Source organism: Eutrigla gurnardus, assembly GCF_963514095.1.
Source record: "Eutrigla gurnardus genome assembly, chromosome: 5".
Taxonomy (NCBI): domain Eukaryota; kingdom Metazoa; phylum Chordata; class Actinopteri; order Perciformes; family Triglidae; genus Eutrigla; species Eutrigla gurnardus.
In genome coordinates this window covers 21,252,582-21,266,891 of record NC_139919.1, presented here as the reverse complement: position 1 = coordinate 21,266,891, position 14,310 = coordinate 21,252,582, and positions in this window count along the sequence as shown.

Sequence of the window (14,310 nt, the reverse complement as noted above, 5' to 3'; positions counted from 1 at the left end):
CCGGACCGGTACCGGAACCGGACCGGCTTCCGCGCTGCCTGCTCGCACAGATCCGCTCGTGCGCACATGCGCTGATGCAGATCGAGTGTTGTCGATAAATATATGCACTCCTTCAAAACAACATCAAGCCATATTGTGTGTAGTATTAGGACGTGATGACGTGTGTACGGGCTAAAGCCCGTTTGGGCTGGAGCAGTGTGAATGCAAAGCAAGGGACTCCCTGTGGGGGGAGGATTGTTTTTGATAAGCTGTGGAACTCTGAGTTAACCTATTTCTACCTGAATTTCTATGAACTACCAGGCTGTTGAGTAAACCTATAAATTATATTTTACTTGATAAAATAAGACAATATATGCACTCATGTCGTTGTAGTGTTTTACAGTATCTGTAGCTATTAATGTGATGCTCATAATTTTCCAGACATATTTTTCCAGACCCTAATTTTAGATAATTTCCATCAACCGGCATCTTTAATCTTTAATACATGCTTGGATCGGCCGGTATCGGTATCGGCCGATACTAAAAGCTACAATATCGGTATCGGATCGGAAGTGCAAAAAGCTGGATCGGGACATCCCTACCCCATATGTTAGCAAGAGATGTAGTTGAAAGGAAAATTGGATGGTGGAAGACAAAGATTATGTTTTCAATGCAGATATGCCCCACCAAGCATATGCAACGTCATGGCTGTGTGCAATAAATGCAAATGTAGCACTATTATAAATATTACAAAGCAACGTGATTGGATAGGCTTGACTTGGAAGCATCTGAGTCAAATAATCAATTTTAATTGTATGTACATTTATTTTTACCATGACGAGCTATCCTGATTCAAAATTAGACACATATTAGTCAAAATTGAGTGAACTTTGTGGACTCAAATTCGTCTTTTTTGGGGGGTATATCACCAGCATAACTAGGGCAGTTGCAATTAAATTCGGGAATCGAATATAATTTGAATAGTAAAAAAATCAATACTAATTGAATGCTGAAATTAATATTCGTATGTGTGTTTTTTGTTTGTTTTTATAAACGTCTAACATCAGCAAATCTTACTTATCTAGAAAGCTGTCAGCTGTTGGTAATTCAACATATTTATTGGTAATGTTTTTGGAACGCCCTCTAGTGGACAGGAAGTAAAATGGCATTGGCAACGTATAAGCCTGTTTGGTGTAGTTATAATAATAATAATAATAATTATAATAATAATAATAATAATAATAATAGGCTGAATTTGAGAATTACACATTTGAAAATCATTTGAATATTGAGAAAAATATGGAATGAAATTCGAATAGGATTATAGAGGAAATTTGACAGCTCTTATCACAACCGTCAGAGAAAACATAGGAACAATAAACAGCCTAGTTTTTTACTGACCAATCTCATGTCTTTCCGACAGAGGTGTAGCCAGGAGGCGGGTAGTTTAGCTTTGAATTTTGGACAGAACCAGGCTAGCTGTTTCCTTCTATGCTCTTGATATCAATCAACTAATCCAATTCTCAAGAAAGCAAATGAGTGCAATTCCCAAAATATATTCCTTTAAATGATAATGAAAGCTGTCATGTAGACAGTGACGTAGACGGTGTGACTGAAGAATCAGTTCTTTGATTCGAGTTAAGTCACTGAGGCGTGGAATCGGGTGTCGACTGCAAATTAGTAGATTCTTATTCAAATATAGTTTTCCTTTTGCCATCTGTCCCAGTGGCCGCAAATGATAAAGGGCTTGGCAGCAGGAAGCCTGTTTTGTTCTATGGTGTTTAACATGAGTCTCCTGGTTCAATAGCATCTCTACTGGCTACATATAACTGCGAACCGAAGTAACAACCGGTCGCATGAACCGCCGCTCATGACTCACTCACTTGTCGACCGAGAGCCGCGAAATCAGACCGAAACAACAACCAGTCGCATGAACCACCACTACTCAGTACTCCTTGACGACCCAGTGCTGCGGTGACTCAGACCATAATAAGAACCGGTTCCATCTATGATATTGCGAAGTTTTAATGCAGTAAATGAAGCGGCGAAAGTTTCTTTGTAATACATAAGTCAACTTTATATGTATAGCACATTTGAAAACAGGAGTTTTACCAAAGGGATTTTTAAACTGCTATGAAGGTAAGATTTGGACTGTTGGTGGCAGATGAGATGATTTTATTCCAGGTTTAAGTGCAGGGTGTAGTTTGTTAATGTAGTGATAGATATGAGAGACAGAGCACACAACACTGACTGACTTGATCTGAGACTTGGTGCAGTGCTTTCTGATGCATTAAAGGGGTTAGGAACATCCTTTCCGAGATCATTTATTTATCAGACATACCAATATGACTTAAATTGGGTCAGCTGTGAAAATCATTATGTTGGTTTTGGTACATTTTCAATTAAATGCCCAGCCTACTACAGCTTGCCCATAAAGAATATACAACCCACCTTGCAGTTGTAGAACAGCTGTATGTCGTCTTCTTGTCGCAGCACTGAGGACACCAGAGAACTGCAATCCGGTCAACATCGATGTCTTGTGTTTGCTGTAGTTACACATAAGAGAAAAAGAGAACAAAATGCTAAAATACCAATCATATATATTTACACCTTTCTGAAGACATTACTGTGTTTATTTTTCCTGCTTTTTACAAGGGATGTCCCAAATACATTTTAAATATACAGTTTATATGACACACTGAATTAATGCAGCTGTAACCTACTAAATGTGACACACAAAGTTGACACAAGTTTTAACACAAGCATCCAGATCCAAAAATTTGATGGTCCTTATTCAAAATTATAAAGCTGATAAGCTAACTTATGACATAAATGAATGTTTAACTTCGAAAGGGTTATTTCAGTTTATAATGAAACATTACATTTCTATAATTTACCTGAGAGTACAACTTTAAGATGAAGAGATCTTCGAGGCCCTTCAACCAGATTTTCCCTCCATCTGGCTACAGCCAAATGATCTGTGTGTTGACCAAATGCAGCATACAGTACAACTCTCAGAAGCGTTGGCATTCTGCATAAACCTAAAAAACACAAAGTGACCTCACTCAGCATCAAAATCATCCCATTAATTATATCTACTACATTCCACAGGTCAACATACATATATAACTTCATAACAACCATATAAAAAAAATATTTTTGTGGAGTCATTGATGTATAAATCCCGAAATAGGCCTATATTTGTGAATCCTTCTGTGTGCATTTATTAATATGGACACTGATCTGACTAACGTGTCTTAAGCTAACTCCGTACATGGAACAGCGTATTTCAGTCACTCAACCCACTACCTCCGTTGTGCAGCATTTCTCACAGCTACAGGTCTAACGTTGCTACTCAAACGTCGGTCTCGTTAACGTTAAATACAATGCTGTAAGGAGTCAGCACAGTAAGCAACTAGCTAGCAACTTCTGACAACACGTTAGACATAAGTCGTTTGGCACAATGTCAAATTAACATGAGTTTGTGGTCAACAAAGTAAGTTTAGTCACACAGAGTAATCACTTCAATAAGTATTGTACACTTACCGTTTATGAGCGAGTGTCTCTGGCGGAGTCCAGTCTGCAACACCAGTCGGAGACGGAGTCAGGCGGTGAAATGTCAGCAGCCGTTAACGATCAAGTTCTGCTGGCTCTGATTGGCTGGCAGGCGCATGATCAGCGCATGGGCCAAAGTCTCCTCTTACCTATTGGTCCACGCCTGAACTTGAATTTTAAAAGAATGCGCGCCTTTCCTTACAGAAAATAACTACAACATGCATATTAGGCATACAATAAATGACATGAACATTTGTATATGTTTTTTTATATATTTATTTGGTGAGATACACTCAGGTTAATTTAGATAGTGTATATATGTATGTATGTATGTATGTATGTATGTATGTATGTATGTATGTATGTATGTATGTATGTATATATATATATAGTATGTCCACACTGTATCTATCTGTTATTTGATGTAGGATAATAAAATGCTTATCTCATCATCTCACCCTCAATATGCAGGCCACTGTCAACATGAATTCAGACAAGGATTTTGGCTTTTATAGACCATAAGCCTATTAAGCCCCTTGAGGTGATAAATGATTTGTGAAATTGAGCTGTAGGTTAACCCAGATTTTGCTTGAATTTGCTTGGCTCATTTTGTAATTGTCACAAGATAGAAATTATGCTTGTGTAGGTACAGTATATCTGCTTGCTTGCTATGACTCATAAATCACAAATGGCCTGTTGGCCATAGCTTACAAAGCTCAGCTAATTATATCTGAGGTGCACACCAGGTGAGGTTGTTTAATCATGTTTCTGTGAGTTAGGGTTGAGTAGACTGCTGGTTGGACTCAGGTTCATAAGTATTAACATTGTCCTAGCATGTCCTAGCTTTCACGATCCCCTCCAGCTCGTCATGCTCAAAATATCAAATGAAAGGCATGGACCATTTACATTTAGGTCATTTAGCAGACACTTTTGTCCAAAGCGACCAGGTGGCATTATTACCAATATCTAAACTTCTGCACCTCACGCTTGTTGTGTAGGCCATGTAGCATATGTGCTTACTTGCAGCCATAGCTGAAGGTTGTTTTAGTTTGTGTAATGTGAGGGGTATGTAGTTGAAACTCAGCCCTTCCAGCTCACATTGGTGTGCAAGCGCAATCTGCAAGTTCTTTGACACCAACCTGGCCGGCAGCACACACTGCAAAATATGTTTTCATTGTGCAAAAGTCTAATGATGGTAAGAGGAAATAGAGATAATGCTGACAATAGTTTGCATGGGCTAGCATCAACATGAACTACTTCTCAACCTTCAGGACAAAGGTGTTTTCCAGTCACCTATGCTAATGTTAGTCAACATGGTAGCCTAATGCATTAGCTAAATTACAACAGATAACATACCTTGCTTAGCAAAATGGTCTAACTTGTTATAAAATGAAAATTAAGAGTAAAACGAATAGGTCATTATTAAAAATGTGAGTCATAGCCACATAGCGTTAACTCGGCCTCTTTCAATTGGATTTCTTCCCTCATACATTTCTATTGACATGGTAATTAACCAAAGTATATTTACACTTTTGCACAAATTTACACAATTTAAAGTAGGTTTCACAGAACCTATATATTTTATATATGTGTGCTAAAGAAATAGTTCTACTCAACCTTTAAATGTAATGTTGCTTAGACAAACTTTTACTACATTTTCTGTAAAAACACAGACAATTGTGGCAGTTGTATGTTAATATAGCAACATATTTTTGTGTTACTCATATCTCCGCAACTCTTGTTTTAATTATAGGTTTTTGTTATGTAAAGTGAACACAACGTTTTTGTCAAACAAACATAAAACAACTGAGTAGATATTGTTTACATCAATTTGTAAGTTAAAATAATTACTAAATGTAAACTTAGTGCGCATGTTGTCCATGTTGTCCATTGAGCATAACGATATATGCCGTTTTAACATTAAATATTTACGTTATGTTGTTGTAAACAGTATAACAGAAATGTAGGGATTTTTTCTACTCAAAGATTTTAATTTAACCAAACAAAGGAATCTAAATTGGACTCAACCTTTAAATTTAACGTTGCTATGACAAATGTTAACTCAATTATGTGTACTAGAACATAATAACTTCTTAAAGACACATAACATTTTTTATGTTTTATGTTAAGACAGCACAACATTTTTGTGTTCAGCATAACTTTGCAACTCTAGTCATACTCCTACTGTGTTTTTGTTATGTAAAGTGAACACAATGTTTCTCATTTTATTGAACAAGAAAGTGACAACTTGTCAAATTAACATAAAAAAACTGAATAGATATTTTTTACGCCATTTTGTAAGTTAAAACAATTACTAAATGTATACTGAGTTCACGGTTTCTATGTTGTCCATTGAGCGTATACAATATATGCCATTTTAACATTAAATATTCAAGTAGTGTTGACTCAAATGTTGGTTTTGTTTCTACCAAAAGATTTTCAGTTAAACAAACAAAGAAATGTAAGTTGTACTCAACTTATACATTTACTGTTGCTTTAACACATCTTTACTAAATTATGTGTACTAGAAAATACTACGTTTAGAAAAGACACATAAATTTGAGGCAGCTTTATGTTAAGACAGCAAAAAAAATGTGTTCATCATAACTCTGCAACTCGTGTTGTAATTGTGTGTTTTTGTTATGTCAAGTGAACACAATGTTTTTAGCTTTATTGAAAAGTAAATTGACTACATGTTATTTGAACATAAAACAACTGAGTGTATACTTTTAACACCAATTCATAAGTTAAAACAATTACCAATTTTATGCAAAGTGTACAGTTTATAATCTCTCCATTGAGCATAACAATATATACCTATTTTTACATTAAATATTTATGTTGTGTTGACATAAACATTATAACACAAATTTAGCTTTTGTTTCTACTCAAATATTTTAAGTTATACAAACAAAGAAATGAAAGTTGGACTGAACTTTTACGTTTGGTGTTGCTTTGAAATACTTTTATTAAATTATGTGTACCACAAAATAATTTGTTGGTGAAGACACAGAAAATTGAGGCAATTTTATTTTAGGACAGCAAAAACAAGTTGTGTTCAGGATAACTCTGCAACTCTTGTTGTAATGATATGTTTTTGTTATTTAAAATGAGCACAACATTTTTTATTGTATTAAACAATAAAGTGACAACCTGTTATTTGAACATAAAAACATTGAGTACACATTTGTACAATTATTTTTTAAGTTTATTTAACTTTTAAAATATACGTTAAGTGAACAATGTATGTGTTGTTAATTGGTCTTGAAATAATTAGGCTATATTGAGTTTAACATTTTGAGTAAAATGAACACAATAAACTAAAATTGTTGAACTAACATGAAAAAATTATGTCAACCTTACATGGGATGAATGTTTGTGTCAAGTGAACGTAAAGTTTTTATGTCATTTTGACAGTTCTGATCATTTGTGTGGACTTGACATTAACATTTTATGTCAGAAAGTGATTGGGTTTTACAGTGAATGATAATACAAATATACTGGAAAAAAAGAATGCCTTCCACATGTTGCCTTGCGTATGTGTGTGTGTGTATGTAATATATATATATATATATATATATATATATGACATATATATATATGACATAAATATATTACACACACACACACAACACATCCTCTTTGGTTTGCTGCTGTGTTCTATCGCTTGAGCACCATAGTCACGTTGACTTTGTTGTCCGACTTGACGGCGCTTGGCTGCCGTCTCTTTTAGAGCCCGCCCCCTCAGACACCTGCAGCTCTCGTCGGCGTGATAAGTCAAGTCAAGCCAAGCCAAGCCCATCCCGAACGAGCCTACAAACACAGCGCTTATCGGAAGTGACGTATTTGTGGGCGTTCCCTTTGTTGCCGACTCAATCTTGTTCTTTTTATGTTTTTGCCTGTTACATTTGAATGTTTTTTTTTGGTGAAAGTTGATGAAAAAAAAAAAATAATATTAATAATGATAATATGGCCCACAATTCATGGTGGCCTAGAGCAATATTTTGTAAATGTCATGGAAATACTGTGATGAAAAATGCATAAACAGAAAATAATATTCTAATTCAATAATGGTTACAGCTGTACTAGAAAACAAAAGATACTACTACAGCACTGCGACAGTTTGATGCAAAGAATATCAGGATCAAAATCTGAATCATGACAGCACTATTTGTGATTCAAATGAAATGGATCAAACAGTGATGTGTTTAGAATCATGTGATTGTTCATCAAGAAGGCAAATCATCAAGTAATCATCAATTAACACCAACAGTTAATGCCCGAGGCATCCCAAATTCCTGTACTAGCACTGCAGCCTCGGCTGCTGCTGAAGCTTGAGTTTGGCCTGGTAGCTGGCTGCTGCTGGAGCCTGAGCCTGGTGAAAGTTGACTGCTGCTGGAGCATGAGCTTGGCCTGGCAGTAACTAGCTGCTGCTGCCAGGCTTATTTTTTTTTAAATAAAACAGTCCCATTTAACCCTATCCCATAACAGCTAGTCTATCACCTCTGCACCAGGGTTGAAGTGAGATCCGCAATATCTCCATGACAGTCCATACAGTTGTACAAGCTCATCTCCTCACACAGGGCTTTGTGGTTGGTGATATGCAAGTTGAACTGAATGAGCCACTTGTAAAGATGCAATGCATAGGCCCAATACCACACATAGTGATCACCAAAACACAGCAGAGCTATAAGACTGTATTTTAGTCTGATGATTTTATTTTGAATGTGACTGAAAAATTAAATTTCTAAACTAATTCTGGCAACACTGGTTACAGGTCGATTATGAACAGGATATGTAGTTCACAGTTTGTGTCAAGCAAAACAGGCCAACAGTGTAAATTGTAGATGCAGATACACTTTAAAGAGATTCTCTTGCTTGATGGCATCAAGGGTTATGAAAATATTTAGCTCTTAAATCACATCCCCAGACATGCATGGTCAGATCCGCTTCTGACGCTGATCCGCTACTGACACTGACTTTCTTTGGTCAACATAAAATTACATTATGGCACGATACATCTACAACATCAACATCCAACAATTAACATTATGACTTTTAACGTTTCGGTCATCATTCTATATCATAGTGAAAGACATGTGGATGAGGTTCGATTTTAATTAGGCCTTTATCACCACAACTTAAAACCAACCAAATCTCAATGTCAGAATTATGTGCTTGCTAATATTAAACGTTTAACAGATGTTAGAAAAAGGTCACCATAAATGTTATTATGTCAAAATTGGCATCAGACATTATTATGAAGTTGTATATTAGTTAGCTACTTAACCCTAACTTGAGACCAACAATATATCGTCAAACAAACAATGTTAGAATATTACATTGTTTCAATGTTATCATTATGACTTTAAAGTTGAAATTTTCTATGCCAGACTGATAGTTTCAGATGTTTGCAAGACATTGGATTTTAGTTAATTATTGCCACAACTTAAAAGCAACAACTCTGACATGTCAGAATGTCACAATTCTGTAAACGTTTAAATCATGGCGTTGAAAAGACATTGGGTTTTGGTCACCATAAATGTCAGAATCATATGTCAAAATGACGTTGGCACCAGACATTGGTCCGACGTTGGATATCAGTTATGCATCACCCAAACTTTAAACCAACCAAATTTCAACGTCAATAGACGACTATATTTTATGTCAGACTAACGTTCTGGATGGATGTTGTCCAGACGTTAGAATTTAGTCATCAAAAAGGTCATAATTCAACGTCAAAGTTACGTTAGTAAAAGACGTCTGACACACGTTGGGTTTTGGTTGCCTAACACCACAACATAAAAACAACAAAATATTAATGTCAGTTGACGTCCATATTCCTATGTCAAAAGATGTTGAAATTAGACGTTAAATGGACGTTGGTTTTTGGTCACCATAAATGTCAGAATCATATGTCAAAATGACGTTGGCACCAGACATTGGTCCGAAGTTGGATATCAGTTATACATCACCCAAACTTTAAACCAACCAAATTTCAACGTCAATAGACGACTATATTTTATGTCAGACTAACGTTCTGGATGGATGTTGTCCAGACGTTAGAATTTAGTCATCAAAAAGGTCATAATTCAACGTCAAAGTTACGTTAGTACAAGACGTCTGACACACATTGGGTTTTGGTTGCCTAACACCACAACATAAAAACAACAAAATATTAACGTCACTTGACGTCCATATTCCTATGTCAAAAGATGTTAAAATTAGATGTTAAATGGACGTTGGTTTTTGGTCACCATAAATGTCAGAATCATATGTCAAAATGACGTTGGCACCAGACATTGGTCCGAAGTTGGATATCAGTTATACATCACCCAAACTTTAAACCAACCAAATTTCAACGTCAATAGACGACTATATTTTATGTCAGACTAACGTTCTGGATGGATGTTGTCCAGACGTTAGAATTTAGTCATCAAAAAGGTCATAATTCAACGTCAAAGTTACGTTAGTACAAGACGTCTGACACACATTGGGTTTTGGTTGCCTAACACCACAACATAAAAACAACAAAATATTAACGTCACTTGACGTCCATATTCCTATGTCAAAAGATGTTAAAATTAGACGTTAAATGGACGTTGGTTTTTGGTCACCATAAATGTCAGAATCATATGTCAAAATGACGTTGGCACGAGACATTGGTCCGACGTTGGATATCAGTTATGCATCACCCAAACTTTAAACCAACCAAATTTCAACGTCAATAGACGACTATATTTTATGTCAGACTAACGTTCTGGATGGATGTTGTCCAGACGTTAGAATTTAGTCATCAAAAAGGTCATAATTCAACGTCAAAGTTACGTTAGTACAAGACGTCTGACACACATTGGGTTTTGGTTGCCTAACACCACAACATAAAAACAACAAAATATTAACGTCACTTGACGTCCATATTCCTATGTCAAAAGATGTTAAAATTAGATGTTAAATGGACGTTGGTTTTTGGTCACCATAAATGTCAGAATCATATGTCAAAATGACGTTGGCACCAGACATTGGTCCAACGTTGGATATCAGTTATGCATCACCCAAACTTTAAACCAACCAAATTTCAACGTCAATAGACGACTATATTTTATGTCAGACTAACGTTCTGGATGGATGTTGTCCAGACGTTAGAATTTAGTCATCAAAAAGGTCATAATTCAACGTCAAAGTTACGTTAGTACAAGACGTCTGACACACGTTGGGTTTTGGTTGCCTAACACCACAACATAAAAACAACAAAATATTAACGTCAGTTGACGTCCATATTCCTATGTCAAAAGATGTTGAAATTAGACGTTAAATGGACGTTGGTTTTTGGTCACCATAAATGTCAGAATCATATGTCAAAATGACGTTGGCACCAGACATTGGTCCGACGTTGGATATCAGTTATACATCACCCAAACTTTAAACCAACCAAATTTCAACGTCAATAGACGACTATATTTTATGTCGGACTAACGTTCTGGATGGATGTTGTCCAGACGTTAGAATTTAGTCATCAAAAAGGTCATAATTCAACGTCAAAGTTACGTTAGTACAAGACGTCTGACACACGTTGGGTTTTGGTTGCCTAACACCAAAACATAAAAACAAGAAAATATTAACGTCACTTGACGTCCATATTCCTATGTCAAAAGATGTTGAAATTAGACGTTAAATGGACGTTGGTTTTTGGTAACCTGACGTCATGACTTGAATCCAACCAAAGACCAACGTCTATTGACGTCCGGTGCCAGCTGGGTACATCAGGGGTGTGTTCCAGCAACTCTGAGTTTGTTAATCCTGAGGAGAGGGATACTCTGAATTTACCCTTCCAGAAAGCGAGTGAACTCAACCTTTAGGTCAGTTACCCACAGTTTATCCCTACATGTCTCCGCCTTCTTCCGGAATCTGAACCAACCGGAAAAATGTGCCATCCATTCCATAGTTGTTCCTACTGTAGAAGAAAATTAGTTACTTTCATCTGATTAGAAGAAGTATTTCTCTGTTTCCCCTCCTTTAATGGCTCTTGTGACATTTGTTTCGAGAAACCAGTCTTGCTGGTCACAGTCACACCTTTTTGTTCTCAGAAAGTCTCTTTCTCTAGGAAGTAGGTGTGGATTGAGTCAATACAAATCCACTCATTAGACCTTTCTCTGTTGTTTTCTCTTTTCTGTATAAAATTCTGAGCCCCACTACTGGCAGAGAGGATTTTACAGCAACGTTGTGAACTTCTTTCTCCACTGACAGTGATTAAACCTTAGAATTGGACCTGGAGAGAATTCTTCCACACTACATATGACAAACAATATTCTCCAACTTACATTTTCAACATTTCATGTCGTGGACATAATCCGCGACCAGATTCTTTGCAGAGCTCTTTAGTTTTTTTGTGAACGGGGGTTTTCTGAAATGTTTAAGAACATTTCTGTGTTGAAATAGCTGCTTATATTTACTCTGTTTAATATGTGAAATACAATTAAAACCACATGACTTATTCTACGTATTTGCTCAATATTCTTATGCTTAATTTTCAGATGCAGCCCTGTTCTTCTGCCTGTGGGATTACAACATATGGAAATTACTGTTTTTACATTCTGCTACTATGTGAAACATGGGAGTTGAAACACTGTAGCCTGCGCAGTATAATAATATTGTTTTGTACCCTAAAGCATACGGTTTAAATCATATTTCACATATTAAACAGAGTCAAGATCAGTGGCTATTTCAACATAGAAATGTCCTTAAACACTTCAGGAAAATCTCTCTGGAGAGAATCTGGTCGCTGATTATGTCCGTGATATAAAATGTTGAAAATGTATATGCTTGTAATGAAAAAACTGCAATTTTCTACTAAGTATCAAAATCCTCTCCCAACGTGAGGCTGCTATAATTACTTTTTGTTTATCTATTAGATTGACAAGGAAAGGACATCTCATTTTTACCACAGTTGGTTCGGATCCAGGAAAAGGGTGAACAGATAGGAAGAGACTACTCAACTTGTTTGATGCGTCTACTGAGAGTCATTCATCAGCAGCTGTCTGTCGTTAACTCGTTAAGCTCCGATTGGTCGGTGCTGATCTCTGGCAACTCTTTTAACCCACCACATTTTCCAGGTTCTCCAGTGTTGGCCTTCACCATGATGACTGCACGATTTGTCTCAGGGTAAGTAGCAGGCTTCCTTTAAGTTAATTGCTTACTGGGGAAACACTTGTTGATGCTATTGACTTGTTTTAAATTGTTTCAGGGCTTCCCTCTTTGCTCTGCTGATTGTGGACATTTGCTGCCTTCCTTTTCAGAAAGGTGAAGTATCATCCACTCTAGTTAAACATGTTTCTGTTGACTTCACTTGACTGTGTTCTCTTTACCCAGGCACGAATCCAGGTGCTTATGGCAACAGTAATGGCAATGTTGCTCCTAACTTTGACTCGTACCAGGGAGCACCTTCTGGCCAGTTTTCACATGGAGCTGTTTTGCCAAACAATACTCCCCCTAAAGGTGGCTCCACGCTATCTCACCAAGCTGCACCACAGCAGGGGTCTAGTTTCCTTCAGCCTACAGCTCAAAGAGGACCAGCACCCTCTGTTGGCTCTAGTTCTTCTTCTGGTCCTGCATTCTCAGGGTACAGGGACTCGTCATTGTGGAATAACCCTGCCAGCTCTGCACAACCTGGAGCTGCTTTTCAACCTGGCTCGGAAGGTGAGAATCTGAAGTTAAAATGTGTTGTGGTTCTGTAACTGGTAACTGAATTGAAGGCTTACGTATACCATCAAACAAATGTGTTGAGTCTTGAATGGGCTTTATTATTTTTTTAAATACCTTACCTTGCCACTATTAAAACCTTCCTGTTCTCAGGCATCAACTGGGCTGTTGCACCTCTTAGCCGTGTCTCTGGAGGTGCTGGATTGTCTGGCCCCAGTGGTGTCTCCAGTCAAACGGGTTATGTGAGTCCACCTGGACCAGTGTACCAGGCAGGAGACTTGTCCCGTTTTGAGAGAAACTTTGAGTATGGTAACACTGAGAGGGAGACTGAAGAACAAGGCTCACTCGCTCCTCCTCCACTTCCATTTATGGAATCTGCTGGACCTGCCTTCACCAGCCAACCTCAGCCAGGCTTCAACTTCGGTTGGGGCAGGCTTCCTTATCCTTACGACGTCACTTTCCTGACCGGCCAGTATCCTCCGGGCACATACAGTCACGCCAGCAGCAGCTACGAGCAGGGCAAAGACCACTGGCAAGACACTCATTATATAGTAGATGCTGTTCCCTACAACTCTGGCCCTGTGCTCCAGAAGGGTTCCTCTGACTTTGCAGCCCCCCAGAGCAATAAGGATCCCAAGGCACCTGTGGGAGCAGCTCATTATGGACAAGGTGGTGCACATGCTGGTCTACCTGCTTATGGAGGTTTCAGGCAGTCGGTTGGCAGCCAAGCCGGTGGCTTCAACCCAGGCCAGGTATGTTGAAAAAATGTACTTGCATGTTATCATCTAGTCTTGTGACTTATCGTGCTGTTTCCCTATCTTACAGGCTGCATACTAAGTGTGGATCCCTCTGTGACCAAAGCTTTCTGAATTCAATAAAGATTGTATTCCAACAGATGTAAATGTTATTTGTGCAGAAGGTAACAAACTGTCTGAGAGGGGAAACTTCTCTCAAAGCTGTGTTTTTGGCATCCTAAAACTCTATAACATAGGCTACTATGAAATGACTAGCTCACCATCTTTGGGCTTGTGATGGATAACCATCGCTTGCTCTTTTGAATGCCATTGCTGTAAACTT